Raw genomic sequence first — 27,956 nt, 5'->3', positions numbered from 1 at the left:
TTTATTCTAGATTAGGTTTTTTATTTTGGGGTGTTTTTGGGGTGCCAATGCCCTACCAAAGGCCCTTTTAAGGGCCCCTGGTAATTTGGGGGGGGTGGGGGTTTGTATAGTGTATGGGGGGTTTGTATTTTTTTTTGGAGCAAAAGAGCTGTTTATCTTGGGGCAATGCCCTACAAAAGGCCCTTTTAAGGGCCCCTGGTAGTTTGGGGGGTGGGGGTTTGTATAGTGTTAGGGGGGTTTGTATTCTTTTTGGCGCAAAAGAGCTGTTTATCTCAGGGCAATGTCCTACAAAAGGCCCTTTTAAGGGCCCCCCAAAAGGCCATTTTAAGGGCCCTTGGTAGTTTATTCTAGAGTAGTTTTTTTTTTTTTTAAAGGATATTAGAATAGGAATAACTTTTATTTTTTTTAGATAATTTCGTTTTTTTTTTTGTAATGATAGTTTTTTTCATTTTTTGCAATGTTAAGTTTTAGTGTAAGGCAGGTTAGATTTTATTTCACAGGTAATTTTGTATTTATTTTAACTAGGTAGTTAAAGTGAAAGTAAATCCTAGCGTTTTATAAACGCTAGGATTTACTATAGAAACAAATAAAGGGGACTTTCATTCATGAAGTATAAGATACTTCATGTAGAAAGCTCCTTTATTTGATTCAATCGATCAACGTTTTTACCTTGTACAGCAGCCCACGGCAAAAAAGCTGGATTTACCTCACAGCTATTGGCTAAGAGGTCAAAACGTCACCTCTTAGCCAAAAGTTTTTTTTGCAGTGGCCTGCTGTACAAGGTAAAAACGGCGATTGATTGTATCAAATAAAGGAGCTTTCTACATGAAGTATCTTATACTTCATGAATGAAAGTCCCCTTTATTTGTTTCAATAGCAAATCCTAGCGTTTGTAAATCGCTAGGATTTACTTTCACTTTAAAAACTATTTACTAACAAGTCTACCTAGTTAAAATAAATACAAACTTACCTGTGAAATTAAAATAAAACCTAAGCTAGATACAATATAACTATTAGTTATATTATAGCTAGCTTAGGTTTTATTTTACAGGTAAGTATTTAGTTTTAAATAGATATTATTTAGTTAATAATTGTAAATTTAATTTAAATCTAATTTAATTATGTTAAAGTTAGGGGGTCAGGGTTAGGTTTAGGGGTTAATATAGTTTAATTTAGCTTGTTGCGATGTGGGGGGCTGGCAGATTAGGGGTTAATAATTTTATTCAGGTAGCAGCTATAGCGGGAGCGGCAGATTAGGGGTTAATAACTGTAGGCAGGCACCAGCGATGTTGGGGGCAGCAGATTAGGGGTGTTTAGACTCAGGGTTTATGTTAGGGTGTTAGGTTTAAACTGTATTTTTATTTCCCCATAGACATCAATGGGGCTGCGTTACTCAACTTTTGTTTCCGCGATCGCAGTTGTTAGTTTTTTTTTGCTGGTTCTCCCAATTGATGTCTATGGGGAAATCGTGCACGAGCACGTCTCAGCAGCGCTCTGATTGTGTGCAGTATGGAGCTCAACGCAACCATATCGCACGCAAAAGGCGTATGTTTAAAAACTTGTAATGGCAGCGCTATAGGAAATTAAATAACGTAACTTTTGTTGCATTCGTTAATTTCTCTATAGCGCTCAAAACTCGTAATCTAGGTGATAGTTTGTTATATTGTTGTTTTTTACCCAGCATTTAAGTTTGGAACACTTTTGCAAACATCTATAATGTGTCACTTGAGATTATTTAAGTGTAGCAGTAATATACATAAAAACATAAATTATGCTTACCTGATAATTTCATTTCCATCTGTATGGGAAGAGTCCACAGCTGCAATCCTTACTTGTGGAAAATACTGAACCTGGCCACCAGGAGGAGGCAAAGACACCCCAGCCAAAGGCTTAAATACCTCCCCCAGTTCCTCATAACCCCAGTCATTCTGCCGAGGGAACAAGGAACAGTAGGAGAAATATCAGGGTGAAAAAGGTGCCAGAAGAAACAATTTCAACTCCATTGAGAGTCCAGGACCAGGGACAATTTGTTAAAGGGAGAAGAGGGGGGAAAGGAATTCAATCCTGTCCCATTCATTCTTAATAATGTTTGCCATCTACTAGAAGCAGGGAAGTATAACCACCCTGTCCTCAAACTCTATCCAATTTAGGAATTAAAGGTTCAACAGGCAATTTGGCTTCTGAAACCTTTGAATACGCCAAAAACTTCTTTTAGAAGAAATGCTAATTCCTAAACTAAAGTCTGGTTCCTCCGAAGCTGGAGGTTTAGAGGCAGCAGACTCCGACCCAGAATGTTCATACTCTGAAGTCTCAGAAAGAACTTCATCCTCGGATAACCCTCAGTTAAATACAATAAATTATCTGATGTACTCGGGAAAGGAGTGCAATATGTTACATTTTGCTTGCGCTAGCAGGACGAGGTAAAGCATTAAAGGTCGCAGACACTGCCGCCTGAACTGTGCAGTAACGTCTGGTGAAAAAAGGCCCCCTCCAGATGGAGGATCAGCAATGCTACAGAAAAACTGCATGTGTATAGAGATAATAATGTAGGGTACGCACCTCACTGGACGACAACTCCTCAGAGGTGGACGGCTCCGTGGTATCAAACATGTTTGATATTATCACATTATCAAGGCATATGGAACATAATTGAGAGGGCGGATGTAAGGCCTCCTCACCATATAAACAGGAATTACTCATTAGGAATAGAGGGAGTGCCCTCTAAAGTAACAGAATCCTCCATCGCTAGTGCAATAACCGGAGAACTATAGAAATAAAACAATCTTATTTTATTAAAAAAACGGCACCCTTATACCCCAATGGCTGGGGCACTCACCACTTCCTATGACCCAGACAGTACAGAGATTTATGGCTCCTCTCTGATAGACACCTGGTCAGGAAAAAGGGAATAAATCACAAGGTGCACAATGCAGGACCGTCCCTGCTATGAGAAAGCACGCCAAGCTTGTAAGCTGCACAGCTCTCAAAGTGAAAGTTAAACCTGTATATTCCATAACAGCCTATAAGCTCATAACATCTCACACATAAAAGCACCCCCTAAGGAGATATTAACCCTTGATTCTATACAGATAAAAGGAGTCACACTGTGATCCTGTCTTCTAGTGTTATCATACATGTATAAAATATGATATAAATACGATCTTACCAGAATCTACACCGTGGAACAGGATCAAGTGTGACAGATAGTAGCATTGCTTCTGACATGGACTTGAGTGAAGAAAGCAGGCATCGAAACTCGTCAACGCTGATTGCCTATGGAGCTGTTAATATGAGTCAGGATAGTTTCGCAAGAAAGACTCTCCCTGCATCTCCGGACTCTAACTTTCATCCATGCTCTCATTCAGAGGCTGACAGGACTACTTAAAACTCCAGTCCCATCTCGAAGAGTACTACCCTCCATAAGAGACTACTCCGAAATATTCTAACACTTCTCTGCCAACCTCCTGTGACGAAAGGCAAAAAATGACTGGGGTTATGTGGGGTTATAAGGAAGTGGGGGAGGTATTTAAGCCTTTGGGGCATATGTATCAAGCTCCGTATGCAGCTTGATGCCCCGTGTTTCTGGCGAGTCATCAGACTCCCCAGAAACAGCAGTTATGAAGCAGCAGTCACAAAGACACGAGGGAGAAGTGGTAACGGTGGAAAAATGTAACTTGGATTAAACCTCCAATGCACTGCTAATGCATCTGTTAGATCCGCCTAAGGATCCCTGGACCGCGACCCATATCTGGGCAGCTTGGAATTGACCCGGGACGCCATGAGATCTACCTCCGGTGTACCCCATCTGTTGCAAATCTCCGAAAACACCTCGGGATGGAGAGACCATTCCCCAGATGAAAGGATTGTCTGCTGAGGAAATCCGCTTCCCAGTTGTCCACACCCGGAATGTGGATCGCTGACAGCGAGCAGTTGTGGGTCTCCGCCCACTCCAGAATCCGAGATACTTCCCTCATTGCTAGGGAGCTCCTTGTTTCCCCCAATGGTTGATGTAACTCACCAAGGTTATGTTGTCTTATTGGAATCTGATAAACTGGGACAAACCCAGAAGAGGCCAAGCCTTCAGAGCATTGAAGATCGCTCAAAGTTCCAAAATGTTGATCGGGAGGAGGGATTCCTCTCGAGTCCACAGGCCCTGTGCCTTCCTGGCACTCCAAACAGCTCCCCATCCTGAGAGAGTTGTGTCCGTAGTCACAATCTCCCAGGATGGTCTCAAGTAGGATGTACCTTGGGACAGGTGATCTGGACAGAGCAAACAGGAGAGCGATTCTCTCTATCGGTTGTCCAGAGAAATCTGTTGAGACAGATCCGAATGATCGCCGTTCCACTGTCTCAGCATGCACAGCAGAAGTGGTCTGAGATGGAATCTGGCAAAAGGAATGATGTCCATGCTGGACACCATGAGACCAATCACCTCCATACACCGAGCCAAAGAGGGCCTTAAGGAGGTCTGGAGGGCAAGACAAACGGAAGTTAGCTTGTAACGTCTCTGGTCTGTAAGAAATATCCTCATGGATATGGAGTCTATTATAGTACCCAAGAAATCCACCCTGGTACTGGGAATAAGAGAACTCTTTTCTAAGTTTATCTTCTATCCATGAGATCGAAGAAGAGATAAAAGGGCTTTCGAATGGTCCTCTGCCAGACGACAGGATGGTGCTTGAACCAGAATATCGTCCAAGTATGGCGCTACTGCTATACCTCTGGTTCGGGCCACTGCAAGCAGAGCCCCTAGAACCTTCGTAAAAACTCTTGGAGCAGTAGCTAGACCAAACAGAAGAGCAATAAACTGAAAGTGCTGGTCCAGGAACGCAAATCTTAGGAACTTGAAGTGTTCCTTGTGTATTGGAATGTGAAGGTAAGCATCCTTCAGATCTATCGTGGTCATGAACTGTCCTTCCTGAACTAAGGGAATAATGGACCGTATTGTCTCCATCTTGAATGAGGGGACAGATAGGAACTTGTTTAAGCACTTTAGGTCCAGAATCGGGCTGAAAGTTCCCTCCTTCTTTAGGACCACAAAAAGGTTTGACTAGTATTCCAGGCCTCTTTCTGAAGAGGTACCGGGACAATGACTCCCAGGGAGGAGAGATCCCTCATGCACCCCAGAAAGGCTTCTCTCTTTTCTGGCCTTGAAGACAGGTTTGCCAAGAGGAATCTGCCCCTGGGTGGATGAGACTTGAAACCTATCCTGTATCCCTGAGCGATGACCCTTCAGGACCCACGGGTCTTGTAAGTCCCCAAACTAAGCGTTCGAATAAAGCAATCCAGAGCTGGATCGGGGGCTGCCCCTTCATGCTGACTTTGTCTCAGCTGGCTTCTTGTTCTGCTTTGATTTATTGCAGGACTGAGCCGGCTTCCAAGTCCCCTTGGATTGCTCGGGCTTTGCGGAGGGCTGATGATGTTGGGATTTATCCAAACAAAAGGAATGAAAATTAGGACTTTGTCCTTTAGGTTTGTTTTTCTTAGCCTGCGGTAAAAAGGCACCTTTGCCTCCAGTAACCGTTGAGATAATTGAGTCCAGGCCTGGACCAAATTGAATATTTCCCTTAAATGGGAGGGAAAGAAGTCTTGACTTTAAAGTCATGTCCACAGACCAGGACTTCAGCCAGAGTGCCCTACGGGCTTAAACAGAGAAAAATGAAGCCTTGGCATTTAGGCGAATAATTTGCATATTTGCATCACAAATAAAAGAATTAGTCACCTTTAAGGCCTTAATTCTTTCCTGGATCACGTTGAGGGGACCCTCCACCTTAATCAACTCAGATAAGGAGTCGCACCAGTATGTATCCTGTCAAGCAACTGCAGCAACAGTCGCTACCTTTTCAAACAAATATCTTGTATGTTGAAACATCTTTCTTAACAGAGTTTCTATTTTCTTATACATGGGCTCTTTATAAGACGAACTATCCTCAAGCGGGATAGTAATGCGTTTAGCAAGCATGGAGATAGCGCCATCCACTTTAGTTATGGAACCCCACAACTCCAATTGATAGTCTGGGACCGGGAACAATTTTTAAAGGAAGAAGAAGGGGAAAACCTATTATTTCCCATTCATTCTTAACGTACGTCTGGGGTTTTGCTGTTTCTCTTGTTCAGAGAGGGATTGCCTGGTATTTGGGGGCTGTACTGTGAAGTCAGGATCAGACTGATATGCTTCAGGAAAGTTCTTCTCTGTGAAAGGCATATGTTGAGCAAAAAGAGGCTGCTTTTTTGGTGGTAACTAGCCATAGAACAAGCTATTATGCTATTGTTCATTCCCAGGTTGAGCGCTTCTCTCTTTTTATGTATGCAAATTATGACACTTAGGGAAGTCTCCCTAAGTGTGATGCGGGAACCCAGACGTGGACCCGTTGCTCAGTGTGCCTAGAGGGATATGGCTGAACCTCACTGACGAGATCCACAATAGGCCGAAACGTACAGCTAGGGTTTTGCTGTTTCTCTTGTTCAGAGAGGGATTGCCTGGTATTTAAGGGGTGGATTGTACTGTGAAGTCAGGATCAGACTGATATGCTTCAGGAAAGTTCTTCTCTGTGAAAGGCACATGTTGAGCAAAAAGAGGCTGCTTCTTGGGTGGTAACTAGCCATAGAACAAGCTATTATGCTATTGTTAGTTCCCAGGTTGAGCACTTCTCTCTTTTTATGTATGTCATCCTTAATAATGTTCGCCATCTTTACAGGAACTGGGAAAGTTTGTGGTACAACTCTGTTTTTGTAGACCTTATCTAATTTAGGAATCAAAGGTTCCTCAGGCAATTTGGGCTCTGGAACCTCTAACGTCGCCAAAACTTCCTTCAACAGAAAGCGTAAATGCTCAATCCTAAATCTAAAGTCCTGGTTTCAGCTGGAGGCCTAGAGGCAGCAGATTCAGACTCAGAAAGAGCACCCTCTGAAGTATTAGAGGCGCCTTCATCATTGGATAATCTTGTATCAGATAAATCCAATAAGCTAGTAGATGACTCCTGGGAAGGATAGCAATATTTAACCTTTCGCTTGCGCTTAGCAGGGCGAGGTAAAGCACTAAAGGCAGCAGACACTGCCATTTGTAATTGCTCATTAAAGTCTGTCGGTAACAGGGCCCCTCCAGATGGAGGATTAGGAGTGCTACGGGAAGCTGCATGTGTATTAGGAGATGTGCGCACCTCACGGGACGGAGACTCCTCAGAGGTGGACGGCTCAGTGGTATCAAACATATTAACTTTCTTTGACATGATTACTTTATCAAGGCATGTGGAACATAACTGAGCAGGCGGGTATACCGCGGCCTCCTCACAATATAGACAGGTATTAGATTTAGGTAAAGAGGGAGTACCTTCTAACGCATCAGAATACTTCATAGCTTGCGCTTATAAAGCAGACTATACCTAATAAGATAAAACGACACCTTTATACCCCCAATGGCTGGGGCACTCACCACCTCCTATGACCCAGGCCAAACAGAGAAACCGCTTCTTCTCCGGTAAACCGCACGGTCAGGAAAGATGAAATCAAAGTAACCCCAAAGTAACGCCAACCGGTCAGTGCACAATGCAGGACCTCCCCTGCTATAGGATGAAAGCGCGCCAAACCTTTCAGACTGTGCAACTTACAAAAACAAAAGTAAAACCTGTACGTTCCAACATCTGCCTGAGCCACAGTTCACACATGTTGCAGCATAATCATAAAATAAAATTATGTCATTAATCCCCCCTGTTCAATAATCTCCCTCCGGAGATATTAACCCTTTATTCCCAACAGATAAAAGGAGTCCCACTGTGACCCTGTCTTCTTGCGTTATCATATGTGTATAAAAAATGAAACAATCTTACCAGAATCTATGCTGTGGAACAGAAACACAGCCTCTCAAGTTTGACAGTCTTGCAGCATCGCTCCTGACATGGACATGAGTGATGGAAGCAGGCAGTGAAACTCGTCAACACTGATTGCTTAGGAGCTGGTAATACGAGTCTGGATGGGTTCGCAGAAAGACTCTCCCTGCATCTCCAGACTCTAACATTCGTCAATGCTCTCACTGAGAGGTTGACAAGACTACTTAAAACTCCAGTCCCATTTCGAAGGGTAGATACCCATCATAAGGAACTACTCCGAATCTTCTGACACTTCTCTGCCAACCTGTGACGAAAGGCAAAGAATGACTGGGATATGAGGGAAGTAGGGGGAGTATTTAAGCCTTTGGTTGGGGTGTCTTTGCCTCCTCCTGGTGGCCAGGTTCAGTATTTCCCAACAGTAAGGAATGATGCCGTGGACTCTCCTCATATTAAGAAGGAAAGCCAATCAATACACACAGACTCCCTATACTCCCTATATAAGATCACTATTAATCAAAAAAGTAGTTAATAATTTCCTTGCTTACATTATCAGATGGCAGTAGCTATCACCATAACATATACCTGTATTCTGCCTTCAGTAAAGGGTGAAGAAGCATTATTATAATAACAGCACTAACTGCAAGTTTTTAGACTGAAGGAAAATATCAGAAGAAGTGACACATTGTAGTTGAATTATATTTCACTTAATCCTTACTTATGCAACTTGTACTTAGCTAGATTCCTTTAACTGTTTGGTTGCCAGAGAAGGCTGTTATGCAAAGCCATCCTCTCTGGAAGCCAGGGAGCTGATGTACAGTAAAAAAACAAAAAACAAAACAAAAATACAGTTCAAATATTGGTGCAAAAACACAAAGTACATAAATGATTATATGGCTGGATAATTAGTGTTGTGTCAGCTCCAACACCATCAGGGAAGGCTGCGCAGGGATAAAAAAGTGCACATATGAATTATTGACTTCAAGAAGAAATGGTTAAATCCTTTGAATCAGACAGGGAGGGAGCTATGAGCCAGCTGGGAATGAGTGACAGCTCTTTCACTAGGCAGCTTCCTCTGCTTGTTCTGATCTGTATGTTGAAGTGGGCAGAGTGCCAGTCAACACCCCTTAATGCCTGTCCTGGCACGTAACACACACCCAAGTACATGCCGGGATGGCACACAGCCAAATAATGTTGGGGGAGGGGGCTCAAAAAAGTATGGGTGGGGTGCAAGAGAAAGAGTGACAAGAGTAGGAAAGTTAAAGGATTAAAAATGCGAAATTAAAAGAAAGAAAAAAGGGACACTCAATGTACAGGGAGTGCAGAATTATTAGGCAAGTTGTATTTTTGAGGATTAATTTTATTATTGAACAACAACCATGTTCTCAATGAACCCAAAAACAGAATTTATGTTTACCTGATAAATTACTTTCTCCAACGGTGTGTCCGGTCCACGGCGTCATCCTTACTTGTGGGATATTCTCTTCCCCAACAGGAAATGGCAAAGAGCCCAGCAAAGCTGGTCACATGATCCCTCCTAGGCTCCGCCTACCCCAGTCATTCGACCGACGTTAAGGAGGAATATTTGCATAGGAGAAACCATATGATACCGTGGTGACTGTAGTTAAAGAAAATAAATTATCAGACCTGATTAAAAAACCAGGGCGGGCCGTGGACCGGACACACCGTTGGAGAAAGTAATTTATCAGGTAAACATAAATTCTGTTTTCTCCAACATAGGTGTGTCCGGTCCACGGCGTCATCCTTACTTGTGGGAACCAATACCAAAGCTTTAGGACACGGATGATGGGAGGGAGCAAATCAGGTCACCTAGATGGAAGGCACCACGGCTTGCAAAACCTTTCTCCCAAAAATAGCCTCAGAAGAAGCAAAAGTATCAAACTTGTAAAATTTGGTAAAAGTGTGCAGTGAAGACCAAGTCGCTGCCCTACATATCTGATCAACAGAAGCCTCGTTCTTGAAGGCCCATGTGGAAGCCACAGCCCTAGTGGAATGAGCTGTGATTCTTTCGGGAGGCTGCCGTCCGGCAGTCTCGTAAGCCAATCTGATGATGCTTTTAATCCAAAAAGAGAGAGAGGTAGAAGTTGCTTTTTGACCTCTCCTTTTACCGGAATAAACAACAAACAAGGAAGATGTTTGTCTAAAATCCTTTGTAGCATCTAAATAGAATTTTAGAGCGCGAACAACATCCAAATTGTGCAACAAACGTTCCTTCTTCGAAACTGGTTTCGGACACAGAGAAGGTACGATAATCTCCTGGTTAATGTTTTTGTTAGAAACAACTTTTGGAAGAAAACCAGGTTTAGTACGTAAAACCACCTTATCTGCATGGAACACCAGATAAGGAGGAGAACACTGCAGAGCAGATAATTCTGAAACTCTTCTAGCAGAAGAAATTGCAACCAAAAACAAAACTTTCCAAGATAATAACTTAATATCAACGGAATGTAAGGGTTCAAACGGAACCCCCTGAAGAACTGAAAGAACTAAGTTGAGACTCCAAGGAGGAGTCAAAGGTTTGTAAACAGGCTTGATTCTAACCAGAGCCTGAACAAAGGCTTGAACATCTGGCACAGCTGCCAGCTTTTTGTGAAGTAACACAGACAAGGCAGAAATCTGTCCCTTCAGGGAACTTGCAGATAATCCTTTTTCCAATCCTTCTTGAAGGAAGGATAGAATCTTAGGAATCTTAACCTTGTCCCAAGGGAATCCTTTAGATTCACACCAACAGATATATTTTTTCCAAATTTTGTGGTAAATCTTTCTAGTTACAGGCTTTCTGGCCTGAACAAGAGTATCGATAACAGAATCTGAGAACCCTCGCTTCGATAAGATCAAGCGTTCAATCTCCAAGCAGTCAGCTGGAGTGAGACCAGATTCGGATGTTCGAACGGACCTTGAACAAGAAGGTCTCGTCTCAAAGGTAGCTTCCATGGTGGAGCCGATGACATATTCACCAGATCTGCATACCAAGTCCTGCGTGGCCACGCAGGAGCTATCAAGATCACCGACGCCCTTTCCTGATTGATCCTGGCTACCAGCCTGGGGATGAGAGGAAACGGCGGGAATACATAAGCTAGTTTGAAGGTCCAAGGTGCTACTAGTGCATCCACTAGAGCCGCCTTGGGATCCCTGGATCTGGACCCGTAGCAAGGAACTTTGAAGTTCTGACGAGAGGCCATCAGATCCATGTCTGGAATGCCCCACAGTTGAGTGACTTGGGCAAAGATTTCCGGATGGAGTTCCCACTCCCCCGGATGCAATGTCTGACGACTCAGAAAATCCGCTTCCCAATTTTCCACTCCTGGGATGTGGATAGCAGACAGGTGGCAGGAGTGAGACTCCGCCCATAGAATGATTTTGGTCACTTCTTCCATCGCCAGGGAACTCCTTGTTCCCCCCTGATGGTTGATGTACGCAACAGTTGTCATGTTGTCTGATTGAAACCGTATGAACTTGGCCCTCGCTAGCTGAGGCCAAGCCTTGAGAGCATTGAATATCGCTCTCAGTTCCAGAATATTTATCGGTAGAAGAGATTCTTCCCGAGACCAAAGACCCTGAGCTTTCAGGGATCCCCAGACCGCGCCCCAGCCCATCAGACTGGCGTCGGTCGTGACAATGACCCACTCTGGTCTGCGGAAGGTCATCCCTTGTGACAGGTTGTCCAGGGACAGCCACCAACGGAGTGAGTCTCTGGTCCTCTGATTTACTTGTATCCTCGGAGACAAGTTTGTATAGTCCCCATTCCACTGACTGAGCATGCACAGCTGTAATGGTCTTAGATGAATGCGCGCAAAAGGAACTATGTCCATTGCCGCTACCATCAAACCTATCACTTCCATGCACTGCGCTATGGAAGGAAGAGGAACGGAATGAAGTATCCGACAAGAGTCTAGAAGTTTTGTTTTTCTGGCCTCTGTCAGAAAAATCCTCATTTCTAAGGAGTCTATTATTGTTCCCAAGAAGGGAACCCTTGTTGACGGAGATAGAGAACTCTTTTCCACGTTCACTTTCCATCCGTGAGATCTGAGAAAGGCCAGGACGATGTCCGTGTGAGCCTTTGCTTGAGGAAGGGACGACGCTTGAATCAGAATGTCGTCCAAGTAAGGTACTACAGCAATGCCCCTTGGTCTTAGCACAGCTAGAAGGGACCCTAGTACCTTTGTGAAAATCCTTGGAGCAGTGGCTAATCCGAAAGGAAGCGCCACGAACTGGTAATGCTTGTCCAGGAATGCGAACCTTAGGAACCGATGATGTTCCTTGTGGATAGGAATATGTAGATACGCATCCTTTAAATCCACCGTGGTCATGAATTGACCTTCCTGGATGGAAGGAAGAATTGTTCGAATGGTTTCCATTTTGAACGATGGAACCTTGAGAAACTTGTTTAAGATCTTGAGATCTAAGATTGGTCTGAACGTTCCCTCTTTTTTGGGAACTATGAACAGATTGGAGTAGAACCCCATCCCTTGTTCTCCTAATGGAACAGGATGAATCACTCCCATTTTTAACAGGTCTTCTACACAACGTAAGAATGCCTGTCTTTTTATGTGGTCTGAAGACAACTGAGACCTGTGGAACCTCCCCCTTGGGGGAAGCCCCTTGAATTCCAGAAGATAACCTTGGGAGACTATTTCTAGCGCCCAAGGATCCAGAACATCTCTTGCCCAAGCCTGAGCGAAGAGAGAGAGTCTGCCCCCCACCAGATCCGGTCCCGGATCGGGGGCCAACATTTCATGCTGTCTTGGTAGCAGTGGCAGGTTTCTTGGCCTGCTTTCCCTTGTTCCAGCCTTGCATTGGTCTCCAAGCTGGCTTGGCTTGAGAAGTATTACCCTCTTGCTTAGAGGACGTAGCACTTTGGGCTGGTCCGTTTCTACGAAAGGGACGAAAAACAGAATTTATGTTTACCTGATAAATTACTTTCTCCAACGGTGTGTCCGGTCCACGGCGTCATCCTTACTTGCGGGATATTCTCTTCCCCAACAGGAAATGGCAAAGAGCCCAGCAAAGCTGGTCACATGATCCCTCCTAGGCTCCGCCTACCCCAGTCATTCGACCGACGTTAAGGAGGAATATTTGCATAGGAGAAACCATATGGTACCGTGGTGACTGTAGTTAAAGAAAATAAACTATCAGACCTGATTAAAAAAACCAGGGCGGGCCGTGGACCGGACACACCGTTGGAGAAAGTAATTTATCAGGTAAACATAAATTCTGTTTTCTCCAACATAGGTGTGTCCGGTCCACGGCGTCATCCTTACTTGTGGGAACCAATACCAAAGCTTTAGGACACGGATGAAGGGAGGGAGCAAATCAGGTCACCTAAATGGAAGGCACCACGGCTTGCAAAACCTTTCTCCCAAAAATAGCCTCAGAAGAAGCAAAAGTATCAAACTTGTAAAATTTGGTAAAAGTGTGCAGTGAAGACCAAGTCGCTGCCCTACATATCTGATCAACAGAAGCCTCGTTCTTGAAGGCCCATGTGGAAGCCACAGCCCTAGTGGAATGAGCCGTGATTCTTTCGGGAGGCTGCCGTCCGGCAGTCTCGTAAGCCAATCTGATGATGCTTTTAATCCAAAAAGAGAGAGAGGTAGAAGTTGCTTTTTGACCTCTCCTTTTACCGGAATAAACAACAAACAAGGAAGATGTTTGTCTAAAATCCTTTGTAGCATCTAAATAGAATTTTAGAGCGCGAACAACATCCAAATTGTGCAACAAACGTTCCTTCTTTGAAACTGGTTTCGGACACAGAGAAGGTACGATAATCTCCTGGTTAATGTTTTTGTTAGAAACAACTTTTGGAAGAAAACCAGGTTTAGTACGTAAAACCACCTTATCTGCATGGAACACCAGATAAGGAGGAGAACACTGCAGAGCAGATAATTCTGAAACTCTTCTAGCAGAAGAAATTGCAACTAAAAACAAAACTTTCCAAGATAATAACTTAATATCAACGGAATGTAAGGGTTCAAACGGAACCCCCTGAAGAACTGAAAGAACTAAGTTGAGACTCCAAGGAGGAGTCAAAGGTTTGTAAACAGGCTTAATTCTAACCAGAGCCTGAACAAAAGCTTGAACATCTGGCACAGCTGCCAGCTTTTTGTGAAGTAACACAGACAAGGCAGAAATCTGTCCCTTCAGGGAACTAGCAGATAATCCTTTTTCCAATCCTTCTTGAAGGAAGGATAGAATCTTAGGAATCTTAACCTTGTCCCAAGGGAATCCTTTAGATTCACACCAACAGATATATTTTTTCCAAATTTTGTGGTAAATCTTTCTAGTTACAGGCTTCCTGGCCTGAACAAGAGTATCGATAACAGAATCTGAGAACCCTCGCTTCGATAAGATCAAGCGTTCAATCTCCAAGCAGTCAGCTGGAGTGAAACCAGATTCGGATGTTCGAACGGACCCTGAACAAGAAGGTCTCGTCTTAAAGGTAGCTTCCAAGGTGGAGCCGATGACATATTCACCAGATCTGCATACCAAGTCCTGCGTGGCCACGCAGGAGCTATCAAGATCACCGACGCCCTCTCCTGATTGATCCTGGCTACCAGCCTGGGGATGAGAGGAAACGGCGGGAACACATAAGCTAGTTTGAAGGTCCAAGGTGCTACTAGTGCATCCACTAGAGCCGCCTTGGGATCCCTGGATCTGGACCCGTAGCAAGGAACTTTGAAGTTCTGACGAGAGGCCATCAGATCCATGTCTGGAATGCCCCACAGCTGAGTGACTTGGGCAAAGATTTCCGGATGGAGTTCCCACTCCCCCGGATGCAATGTCTGACGACTCAGAAAATCCGCTTCCCAATTTTCCACTCCTGGGATGTGGATAGCAGACAGGTGGCAGGAGTGAGACTCCGCCCATAGAATGATTTTGGTCACTTCTTCCATCGCTAGGGAACTCCTTGTTCCCCCCTGATGGTTGATGTACGCAACAGTTGTCATGTTGTCTGATTGAAACCGTATGAACTTGGCCCTCGCTAGCTGAGGCCAAGCCTTGAGAGCATTGAATATCGCTCTCAGTTCCAGAATATTTATCGGTAGAAGAGATTCTTCCCGAGACCAAAGACCCTGAGCTTTCAGGGATCCCCAGACCGCGCCCCAGCCCATCAGACTGGCGTCGGTCGTGACGATGACCCACTCCGGTCTGCGGAATGTCATCCCTTGTGACAGGTTGTCCAGGGACAGCCACCAACGGAGTGAGTCTCTGGTCCTCTGATTTACTTGTATCTTCGGAGACAAGTCTGTATAGTCCCCATTCCACTGACTGAGCATGCACAGTTGTAATGGTCTTAGATGAATGCGCGCAAAAGGAACTATGTCCATTGCCGCTACCATCAAACCGATCACTTCCATGCACTGCGCTATGGAAGGAAGAGGAACGGAATGAAGTATCCGACAAGAGTCTAGAAGTTTTGTTTTTCTGGCCTCTGTCAGAAAAATCCTCATTTCTAAGGAGTCTATTATTGTTCCCAAGAAGGGAACCCTTGTTGACGGAGATAGAGAACTCTTTTCCACGTTCACTTTCCATCCGTGAGATCTGAGAAAGGCCAGGACAATGTCCGTGTGAGCCTTTGCTTGAGGAAGGGACGACGCTTGAATCAGAATGTCGTCCAAGTAAGGTACTACAGCAATGCCCCTTGGTCTTAGCACAGCTAGAAGGGACCCTAGTACCTTTGTGAAAATCCTTGGAGCAGTGGCTAATCCGAAAGGAAGCGCCACAAACTGGTAATGCTTGTCCAGGAATGCGAACCTTAGGAACCGATGATGTTCCTTGTGGATAGGAATATGTAGATACGCATCCTTTAAATCCACTGTGGTCATGAATTGACCTTCCTGGATGGAAGGAAGAATAGTTCGAATGGTTTCCATCTTGAACGATGGAACCTTGAGAAACTTGTTTAAGATCTTGAGATCTAAGATTGGTCTGAACGTTCCCTCTTTTTTGGGAACTATGAACAGATTGGAGTAGAACCCCATCCCTTGTTCTCTTAATGGAACAGGATGAATCACTCCCATTTTTAACAGGTCTTCTACACAATGTAAGAATGCCTGTCTTTTTATGTGGTCTGAAGACAACTGAGACCTGTGGAACCTCCCCCTTGGGGGAAGCCCCTTGAATTCCAGAAGATAACCTTGGGAGACTATTTCTAGCGCCCAAGGATCCAGAACATCTCTTGCCCAAGCCTGAGCGAAGAGAGAGAGTCTGCCCCCCACCAGATCCGGTCCCGGATCGGGGGCCAACATTTCATGCTGTCTTGGTAGCAGTGGCAGGTTTCTTGGCCTGCTTTCCCTTGTTCCAGCCTTGCATTGGTCTCCAAGCTGGCTTGGCTTGAGAAGTATTACCCTCTTGCTTAGAGGACGTAGCACTTTGGGCTGGTCCATTTCTACGAAAGGGACGAAAATTAGGTTTATTTTTTGTCTTGAAAGGCCGATCCTGAGGAAGGGCGTGGCCCTTACCCCCAGTGATATCAGAGATAATCTCTTTCAAGTCAGGGCCAAACAGCGTTTTCCCCTTGAAAGGAATGTTAAGTAGCTTGTTCTTGGAAGACGCATCAGCTGACCAAGATTTCAACCAAAGCGCTCTGCGCGCCACAATAGCAAACCCAGAATTCTTAGCCGCTAACCTAGCCAATTGCAAAGTGGCGTCTAGGGTGAAAGAATTAGCCAATTTGAGAGCATTGATTCTGTCCATAATCTCCTCATAAGGAGGAGAATCACTATCGACCGCCTTTATCAGCTCATCGAACCAGAAACATGCGGCTGTAGCTACAGGGACAATGCATGAAATTGGTTGTAGAAGGTAACCCTGCTGAACAAACATCTTTTTAAGTAAACCTTCTAATTTTTTATCCATAGGATCTTTGAAAGCACAACTATCCTCTATGGGTATAGTGGTGCGTTTGTTTAAAGTGGAAACCGCTCCCTCGACCTTGGGGACTGTCTGCCATAAGTCCTTTCTGGGGTCGACCATAGGAAACAATTTTTTAAATATGGGGGGAGGGACGAAAGGAATACCGGGCCTTTCCCATTCTTTATTAACAATGTCCGCCACCCGCTTGGGTATAGGAAAAGCTTCTGGGAGCCCCGGGACCTCTAGGAACTTGTCCATTTTACATAGTTTCTCTGGGATGACCAACTTGTCACAATCATCCAGAGTGGATAATACCTCCTTAAGCAGAATGCGGAGATGTTCCAACTTAAATTTAAACGTAATCACATCAGGTTCAGCTTGTTGAGAAATGTTCCCTGAATCAGTAATTTCTCCCTCAGACAAAACCTCCCTGGCCCCATCAGACTGGGTTAGGGGCCCTTCAGAACCATTATTATCAGCGTCGTCATGCTCTTCAGTATCTAAAACAGAGCAGTCGCGCTTACGCTGATAAGTGTTCATTTTGGCTAAAATGTTTTTGACAGAATTATCCATTACAGCCGTTAATTGTTGCATAGTAAGGAGTATTGGCGCGCTAGATGTACTAGGGGCCTCCTGAGTGGGCAAGACTCGTGTAGACGAAGGAGGGAATGATGCAGTACCATGCTTACTCCCCTCACTTGAGGAATCATCTTGGGCATCATTGTCATTGTCACATAAATCACATTTATTTAAATGAATGGGAATTCTGGCTTCCCCGCATTCAGAACACAGTCTATCTGGTAGTTCAGACATGTTAAACAGGCATAAACTTGATAACAAAGTACAAAAAACGTTTTAAAATAAAACCGTTACTGTCACTTTAAATTTTAAACTGAACACACTTTATTACAGCAATTGCGAAAAAACATGAAGGAATTGTTCAAAATTCACCAAATTTTCACCACAGTGACTTAAAGCCTTAAAAGTATTGCACACCAAATTTGGAAGCTTTAACCCTTAAAATAACAGAACCGGAGCCGTTTTTAACTTTAACCCCTTTACAGTCCCTGGTATCTGCTTTGCTGAGACCCAACCAAGCCCAAAGGGGAATACGATACCAAATGACGCCTTCAGAAAGTCTTTTCTAAGTATCAGAGCTCCTCTCACATGCGACTGCATGTCATGCCTCTCAAAAACAAGTGCGCAACACCGGCGCGAAAATGAGGCTCTGCCTATGATTTGGGAAAGCCCCTAAAGAATAAGTTAAACACTAAAAAACTCTAAGCCATCTCCGTGGAGATGTTGCCTGTACAACGGCAAAGAGAATGACTGGGGTAGGCGGAGCCTAGGAGGGATCATGTGACCAGCTTTGCTGGGCTCTTTGCCATTTCCTGTTGGGGAAGAGAATATCCCGCAAGTAAGGATGACGCCGTGGACCGGACACACCTATGTTGGAGAAATTAGGTTTATTTTTGGCCTTGAAAGGCCGATCCTGAGGAAGGGCGTGGCCCTTACCCCCAGTGATATCAGAGATAATCTCTTTCAAGTCAGGGCCAAACAGCGTTTTCCCCTTGAAAGGAATGTTAAGTAGCTTGTTCTTGGAAGACGCATCAGCTGACCAAGATTTCAACCAAAGCGCTCTGCGCGCCACAATAGCAAACCCAGAATTCTTAGCCGCTAACCTAGCCAATTGCAAAGTGGCGTCTAGGGTGAAAGAATTAGCCAATTTGAGAGCATTGATTCTGTCCATAATCTCCTCATAAGGAGGAGAATCACTATCGACCGCCTTTACCAGCTCATCGAACCAGAAACACGCGGCTGTAGCGACAGGGACAATGCATGAAATTGGTTGTAGAAGGTAACCCTGCTGAACAAACATCTTTTTAAGTAAACCTTCTAATTTTTTATCCATAGGATCTTTGAAAGCACAACTATCTTCTATGGGTATAGTGGTGCGTTTGTTTAAAGTGGAAACCGCTCCCTCGACCTTGGGGACTGTCTGCCATAAGTCCTTTCTGGGGTCGACCATAGGAAACAATTTTTTAAATATGGGGGGAGGGACGAAAGGAATACCGGGCCTTTCCCATTCTTTATTTACAATGTCCGCCACCCGCTTGGGTATAGGAAAAGCTTCTGGGAGCCCCGGGACCTCTAGGAACTTGTCCATTTTACATAGTTTCTCTGGGATGACCAACTTGTCACAATCATCCAGAGTGGATAATACCTCCTTAAGCAGAATGCGGAGATGTTCCAACTTAAATTTAAACGTAATCACATCAGGTTCAGCTTGTTGAGAAATGTTCCCTGAATCAGTAATTTCTCCCTCAGACAAAACCTCCCTGGCCCCATCAGACTGGTTTAGGGGCCCTTCAGAACCATTATTATCAGCGTCGTCATGCTCTTCAGTATCTAAAACAGAGCAGTCGCGCTTACGCTGATAAGTGTGCATTTTGGCTAAAATGTTTTTGACAGAATTATCCATTACAGCCGTTAATTGTTGCATAGTAAGGAGTATTGGCGCGCTAGATGTACTAGGGGCCTCCTGAGTGGGCAAGACTCGTGTAGACGAAGGAGGGAATGATGCAGTACCATGCTTACTCCCCACACTTGAGGAATCATCTTGGGCATCATTGTCATTGTCACATAAATCACATTTATTTAAATGAGAAGGAACTCTGGCTTCCCCACATTCAGAACACAGTCTATCTGGTAGTTCAGACATGTTAAACAGGCATAAACTTGATAACAAAGTACAAAAAACGTTTTAAAATAAAACCGTTACTGTCACTTTAAATTTTAAACTGAACACACTTTATTACTGCAATTGCGAAAAAATATGAAGGAATTGTTCAAAATTCACCAAAATTTCACCACAGTGTCTTAAAGCCTTAAAAGTATTGCACACCAAATTTGGAAGCTTTAACCCTTAAAATAACGGAACCGGAGCCGTTTTTAACTTTAACCCCTTTACAGTCCCTGGTATCTGCTTTGCTGAGACCCAACCAAGCCCAAAGGGGAATACGATACCAAATGACGCCTTCAGAAAGTCTTTTCTATGTATCAGAGCTCCTCACACATGCGACTGCATGTCATGCCTCTCAAAAACAAGTGCGCAACACCGGCGCGAAAATGAGGCTCTGCCTATGATTTGGGAAAGCCCCTAAGAATAAGGTGTCTAAAACAGTGCCTGCCGATATAATCTTATCAAAATACCCAGATTAAACGATTCCTCAAGGCTAAATATGTGTTAATAATGAATCGATTTAGCCCAGAAAAAGTCTACAGTCTTAATAAGCCCTTGTGAAGCCCTTATTTACTATCTTAATAAACATGGCTTACCGGATCCCATAGGGAAAATGACAGCTTCCAGCATTACATCGTCTTGTTAGAATGTGTCATACCTCAAGCAGCAAGAGACTGCTCACTGTTCCCCCAACTGAAGTTAATTCCTCTCAACAGTCCTGTGTGGAACAGCCATGGATTTTAGTAACGGTTGCTAAAATCATTTTCCTCATACAAACAGAAATCTTCATCTCTTTTCTGTTTCTGAGTAAATAGTACATACCAGCACTATTTTAAAATAACAAACTCTTGATTGAATAATAAAAACTACAGTTAAACACTAAAAAACTCTAAGCCATCTCCGTGGAGATGTTGCCTGTACAACGGCAAAGAGAATGACTGGGGTAGGCGGAGCCTAGGAGGGATCATGTGACCAGCTTTGCTGGGCTCTTTGCCATTTCCTGTTGGGGAAGAGAATATCCCACAAGTAAGGATGACGCCGTGGAACGGACACACCTATGTTGGAGAAAAACTCATTAATATCAAAGCTGAATAGTTTTGGAAGTAGTTTTTAGTTTGTTTTTAGTTATAGCTATTTTAGGGGGATATCTGTGTGTGCAGGTGACTATTACTGTGCATAATTATTAGGCAACTTAACAAAAAACAAATATATACCCATTTCAATTATTTATTTTTACCAGTGAAACCAATATAACATCTCAACATTCACAAATATACATTTCTGACATTCAAAAACAAAACAAAAACAAATCAGTGACCAATATAGCCACCTTTCTTTGCAAGGACACTCAAAAGCCTGCCATCCATGGATTCTGTCAGTGTTTTGATCTGTTCACAATCAACATTGCGTGCAGCAGCAACCACAGCCTCCCAGACACTGTTCAGAGAGGTGTACTGTTTTCCCTCCTTGTAAATCTCACATTTGATGATGGACCACAGGTTCTCAATGGGGTTCAGATCAGGTGAACAAGGAGGCCATGTCATTAGATTTTCTTCTTTTATACCCTTTCTTGCCAGCCACGCTGTGGAGTACTTGGACGCGTGTGATGGAGCATTGTCCTGCATGAAAATCATGTTTTTCTTGAAGGATGCAGACTTCTTCCTGTACCACTGCTTGAAGAAGGTGTCTTCCAGAAACTGGCAGTAGGACTGGGAGTTGAGCTTGACTCCATCCTCAACCCGAAAAGGCCCCACAAGCTCATCTTTGATGATACCAGCCCAAACCAGTACTCCACCTCCACCTTGCTGGCGTCTGAGTCGGACTGGAGCTCTCTGCCCTTTACCAATCCAGCCACGGGCCCATCCATCTGGCCCATCAAGACTCACTCTCATTTCATCAGTCCATAAAACCTTAGAAAAATCAGTCTTGAGATATTTCTTGGCCCAGTCTTGACGTTTCAGCTTGTGTGTCTTGTTCAGTGGTGGTCGTCTTTCAGCCTTTGTTACCTTGGCCATGTCTCTGAGTATTGCACACCTTGTGCTTTTGGGCACTCCAGTGATGTTGCAGCTCTGAAATATGGCCAAACTGGTGGCAAGTGGCATCTTGGCAGCTGCACGCTTGACTTTTCTCAGTTCATGGGCAGTTATTTTGCGCCTTGGTTTTTCCACACGCTTCTTGCGACCCTGTTGACTATTTTGAATGAAACGCTTGATTGTTCGATGATCACGCTTCAGAAGCTTTGCAATTTTAAGAGTGCTGCATCCCTCTGCAAGATATCTCACTATTTTTGACTTTTCTGAGCCTGTCAAGTCCTTCTTTTGACCCATTTTGCCAAAGGAAAGGAAGTTGCCTAATAATTATGCACACCTGATATAGGGTGTTGATGTCATTAGACCACACCCCTTCTCATTACAGAGATGCACATCACCTAATATGCTTAATTGGTAGTAGGCTTTCGAGCCTATACAGCTTGGAGTAAGACAACATGCATAAAGAGGATGATGTGGTCAATATACTAATTTGCCTAATAATTCTGCACTCCCTGTAGATAGAGGAGGGAGAGAGAACAGAAAAAGGTGTATACAAAAGAAAACTATTAATCTATGTAAATATATTGCCTTAAATAGATAAAATGATAAACAAGAAGACACATCCTTTGGTCTGGAGTGAAACCATTCTACCTAGAATGAACAATAACTTTATTCATAAAAACATGTCAAAGGAACAGAAAACAAATCCTGGTGAGTTCAGATTTCACTTAGTCAATTACTTAATGCTGTGGTATCACAACTAATCAACCATCCTCCTCTCAGCAAAGAATTAGTTCTAAGATTCTGCTGGTACCGCTGAACTTAGAGGTCAACCAAAGCCACGGTCTACTTTTCTACCTATGTATATAGTTACAGCACTTTAGTGCATAGTCAAATGATTCTCAGCCCCATAACTGAACTACCTAATATACCTTTTTTGGAGATGGAACTGGCACATCATGTTTCTCAGATGCCAAGAGACTGTGAACATGTTCCTGCTCTGTTCTTGTATTTATCTTCACCTTTTTGCCATCACAGAGGATTGTGAATGCAATTAAGACCTCTCTAGCCAAGTGAAGAATGAGTCACCAATATCTCTTTCAAAGAAGGCTAAGAAGTGCTCATATCAATAAGGAGACAAAGAGAGAGTCACAGAGAGCCAAACCCTCAGGAGTGCTTTGGAGAACATATTTATTATTGTTATTACAAAGATAATTATATGTTGAATATCACAACTGAAGTGCTGCACCCAAGGGCGCGGCTCTCCAGACTCTGGTATTACCTCCTGGTATGTGCTACCTATGCCGCTTATGCAAACACCGCTGCCAGCATTCTGCATGACCTCAGGCTGCACTGAAAGGCCCATCAAATCATCTAATTTTCCCTAATGCTTTCTTAGTGCCAGGTACACATTGCATTTGCCCAAAACAAGTTTTAAAAAAAGTTAAACATTTTCGATCCAATCTAAGAATCACTTAACTGAACGTAGAAAGCATTTTGTGTGTTTTGGTCACATTTTATAAAACATTATCAACTTAAAAAGCACATACTTAAAGGACCAGTAAACACAGTAGATTTGCATAATCAACAAATCCATGATAACAAGACAATGCAATAACACTTAATTTAAACTTCAAATGAGCAGTAGATTTTTTTCTGACAAAAATTTCAGTTATGTCTACTTCCACTCCTCCTGTATCATGTGACAGCCATCAGCCAATCACAAATGCATATACGTATATTCTGTGAATTCTTGCACAAGCTCAGTAGGCTCAAAAAGTGTAAATCTAAAAAGATTGTGCACATTTTGTTAATGGAACTAAATTGGAAAGTTTTTTTAAAATCTCATGCTCTATCTGAATCATGGAAGTTTAATTTTGACTTAAAGGGACACTGTACCCAAATTTTTTCTTTTGTAATTCAGAAAGAGCATGCAATTTTAAGCAACTTTTTAATTTACTCCTATTATCAATTTTTCTTCGTTCTCTTGCTATCATTATTTGAAAAAGAAGGTATCTAAGTTTTTTTTCGCTTCAGTACTCTGGACAGCACTTTTTTTATTGGTGGATGAATTTATCCACCAATCAGCAAGGACAACCCAGGATGTTCACCAAAAATGGGCTGGCATCTAAACTTACATTCTTGCATTTCAAATAAAGATACCAAGAGAATGAAGAAAATTTGATAATAGGAGTAAATTAGAAAGTTGCTTAAAATTTCATGCTCAATCTGAATCACGAAAGAAAAAGTTTGGGTACAGTGTCCCTTTAAACGTTCATAGCTTAAAGAGCTGACAAGCACTTTTACAACACACCTAGTCTTGACATGCTTGTCTCGTTTTTCCTCCCTCTTCTACATATAAGCTACAATTTGCAGAAACATGTAGCAAATATATCAGTGAAGACACAATGTGCAGGGAACTACAAAGAATATGGTAACAAAAATGCTAAATGTAAACTGTTCCCACATAGGAGGGAGATTCTAGATACTAGTATGAACTTCAAGCTTGTCAGCAGTACTCATAACGTGAATTTTCCTGTATTTGGCAGAAAATGGGTCTATTTATCCTCTGAACACCAGTTACAGAATGGATCTAAAAGCAAACATTTCATTAAGAAAAGATCTATTTAGAATGTATGATTTTAAATAATAGAGGATGATGTACAGTATCTTAAAGGGATATGAAACCCACATTTTTCTTTCAATATTCAGATGGAGCATTTTAAGAAACTTTCTAATTTACTCCTATTATCATTTTTTTTTTTTAGTTTTCTTGGTTTCTTTTACATTCTACATTTAGCCACCAATCAGCAAGCGCTACCCAGGTGCTGAACCAAAAATGGGCCAGCGTCTATGCTTACATCCCAGCTTTTCAAATAAAGATACAAAGAGAATGAAGAAAAAATGATAATAGGAGTAAAAGAGAAAGTTGCTTAAAATTGCATGCTCTATCTAAATCACGAAATAAAAAAAAATGGGTTTCATATCCCTATAAGTATCTGAAGCAATGACAGTGGGGAAATACTCGGATTGCTAATAACACCTTATATCAGACAAAGTGGGTAACAAAAATACTTACTTCTCATGATTCTATATCTACATGTTCTAAAATCTGAATCAGTGTTTGTCAATATTATATCACATTTAGGATCCAGACAAACATTAGTCCAACTTTCTTCATAGTAAGCAACATATTTCACATCAATAAATGTAGAACACATAAAACAGTCTGTAGAATATTATTTTAGCTATGGACCCCATGGTTTGTCAAACCTCATAAAAAACATTCATCAACTAATTAACAGCAGCCGCAAATTGTAATGTAAATGTCACAACGTTTAGATGCATCTACACCTAATTCTCAATAGAACAGTTAGTGTACTGTGTGTTCACACAAATTAACACCATACATAAGGCTTTTGTGCTTCAAACTAAAAACTGAGGTGCATCAAGATTAGGGAGCTGCTTATAGCATAAAATAAATTATACTTTAAAGAGATATGAAACCCAAACATGTTATTTTGTGAGTCTAACAGAGTACAAAGGTTTCCAATTTACTTCAATTATCAAATTTGCTTCATTCCCATGATATTTTGTGTTGGAGAGATACCTAGGGAGGCATCCGGAGCACTGCATGGCAGGAAATAGTGCTGCAATCTAGTGCTCTTGCAAATGGATAGTATTTTTGCAAAACTGCTGCTATATAGTGTTCCAAGAATGGGTCGGCTACTAAGCATATGTCCCTGCTTTTCAACAAAATATACCAAGAGAACAAAGAAAAATTGATAATAGAAATAAATTAGAAAGCTGTTTAAAATCACATGCTCTATCTGAATCATAGAATTAAAAAAATGGGTTTCATATCACTTTAATCATTCATAACCAACCAATAGACATGCCAGTTTTTCATTTTCTCATCATGAAACAGATATATCCTAACAATGTACTCGATCTGTCCAAAACAAGGCAAACTGGAACTGAAACCAGAAGTATATAACTAATGATTGTGGTTCACTGGAAGTGTCCATACTGCCTAGTGGGTAGCATACACTGCCAGACAACAAGTTGGAATTCACATAATCCATAATAAGTTTTTACCATGGTAGTCATACTGAATTAGATACGATCCTCTCCTATTACTTATGGACATACTAATTGAAAAAAAAAAGATTACAAATAACACTGATTATTTTAAAAATCCTTTAACTTCAACTACAATGCTGTTGGAGTACTCTTAAAGAAGATTGCTATGGCGAGTTCTCAACAATATCAAAATCTTTTTCATACCACATAATGGTAATTTGGTTTAATATAAAAATATTTGTTTTACGATAAGTATTATACTATATTAACATTTTCTAAATGTTCCGATGATTCACTCTGAAAGGTCTGCTCTTCCTTAAAGGGATGTGAAACACAAAAACTTTCCTTTGTGATTCAGACAGAGCATACAATTTTAACCCCTTAAGAACCAAAGACATACAGGGTATGTCCTACAAAAACTGTCAATTAGTGACCAAGGACGTACCCTGTTTGTCCTCAGGGGTTTCAAGCGGTGGAAGCGATTCTGATCGCTTCCAACCGCTTTCAAGGTGTTGCAGTGATGCCTCGGTATTAAGGCATCACTGTAATACCTTTTTTTAGCCATCGATGCAGAAAGTGCTACTCTGTGACCCTCTCTGCATCAGGCATTGATGGTGCTGATCATTGGTGGGTGGGAGCAGCAGCAGGGAGGCGGCCCATCAATGTTATCAGTTCCTGTTCCGGTATAGGACATCAGTGCATTACCCCGCAGAGGCAAAGGTGGGGATATCTTCGATGTTGGGCAAGGGATCTGGGAGGGGGAGGGAGGGAGGACATTGAGGGTGGGCAGCTACACTACAGAAAATATTTTATTTTTATATAAAAAAACCCCAAAAATACACAATTTTTGGGGGCAAACTGGGTACTGGCAGACAGCTGCCAGAACCCAAGATGGCGGCAAATTGGTAGAGGGGGGAGGGTTAGAGAGTTGTATAGGGGGGGGGGGGGTCGGGGAGGTTGGGGGTTAAGAGGGGATCCAACACAGCAGAATCAATTGAAGAAAAAAAAATGCTTTTTATTTTAGTAGTGGCAGTAGTGAGGTGGGGGAGAGAAGATAGGTGTTTGAGGGGGGTTAGTGAGGGTTCAGGGGGTGGGATGTGTCAGGTGGGAGGCTGATCTCTACACTAAAGCTAAAATTAACCCTACAAGCTACCTAAATTAACCCCTTCACTGCTGGGCATAATACATTTGGCGGTGAAATGGTGGCATGAAATATACCAAAATGGGCCTAGATCAATACTTTGGGTTGTCTACTACACTACAGCTAAAATTAACCCTACAAGCTCATAATTAACCCCTTCACTGCTGGGCATAATACACGTGTGGTGCACAGCGGCATTTAGCGGCCTTCTTATTACCAAAAAGCAACGCCAAAGCAATATATGTCTGCTACTTCTGAACAAAGGGGATCCCAGAGAAGCATTTACAAACATTTGTGCAATAATTGCACAAGCTGTTTGTAAATAATTTCAGTGAGAAACCTAAATTTTGTGAAAAAGTGAACAATGTTTTTTATTTGATTGCATTTGGCGGTGAAATGGTGGCATGAAATATACCAAAATGGGCCTAGATCAATACGTTGGCTTTGGGTTGTCTACTAAAAAAAAAATATATACTTGTCAAGGGATATTCAGGGATTCCTGACAGATATCAGTGTTACAATGTTACTATCTCTAATTTTGAAAAAAAAAATGGTTTGGAAATAGCAAAGTGCTACTTGTATTTATTGCCCTATAACTTGCAAAAAAGCAAAGAACATGTAAACATTGGGTATTTCTAAACTTTTTATTTTGGTTGTTTTTTGGTGGTTGTAAATGTGTAACAGATTTTGGGGGTCAAAGTTAGAAAAAGTGTGTTTTTTTCCCATTTTTTCCTCATATTTTATCATTTTTTTTATAGTAAATTATAAGATATGATGAAAATAATGGTATCTTTAGAAAGTCCATTTAATGGCGAGAAAACTGTATATAATATGTGTGGATACAGTAAATGAGCAAGAGGAAAATTACAGCTAAACACAAACACCGCAAAACGGTCAGAAAATGGAAAAGTGCTGTGGTCCTTAAGGGGTATAAAAAAGTTTCAAATTTACTTCTATTATCAAATTTTTCTTTGTTCCCATTGTATTTTATTGTTGAATAGATACCTAGAGTTTGTGTCTGGTGCAATACATAGCAGTAAATAGTCCTGCCATATAGTGCATCAGAAAAGTGTACGCTCCTGAGCTTACGCCCCTGATATTCAAGCTACCAAGAGAACTAAGAAAATTTGATAATAGAAGAAAATTAGAAAGATTTTTAAAACCGCATGCTCTATCTGAATTTTGAGTTTCACATCCATTTAAAATGATATTATTCATGTTTTGTTAAAAAAAAGATTGTGTTTAGTTTGCCACAATGAGCC

At 42.3% G+C, this 27,956-nt stretch overlaps 1 protein-coding gene across 3 annotated transcripts in view; it reads right to left on the bottom strand.

The window, feature by feature from the left end:
* Window positions 1-27,956, bottom strand: part of RARG (retinoic acid receptor gamma) — a 431,518-nt gene that overhangs the window by 220,021 nt on the left and 183,541 nt on the right. Inside the window, exon 1 of one of the 3 annotated variants that reach the window (XM_053708318.1) lies at window positions 22,403-22,523. The exons of the other annotated variants lie outside the window; for them this stretch is intronic. The gene's annotated coding sequence lies outside the window, so the exon portion shown is untranslated. Of the gene's footprint in view, window positions 1-22,402; window positions 22,524-27,956 lie in introns of those variants that run through there. 3 annotated transcript variants of the gene reach the window in all.

This window comes from Bombina bombina, chromosome 3, assembly GCF_027579735.1.
Source record: "Bombina bombina isolate aBomBom1 chromosome 3, aBomBom1.pri, whole genome shotgun sequence".
Classification (NCBI taxonomy): domain Eukaryota; kingdom Metazoa; phylum Chordata; class Amphibia; order Anura; family Bombinatoridae; genus Bombina; species Bombina bombina.
This window is presented reverse-complemented; position numbering and strand designations above follow the sequence as displayed.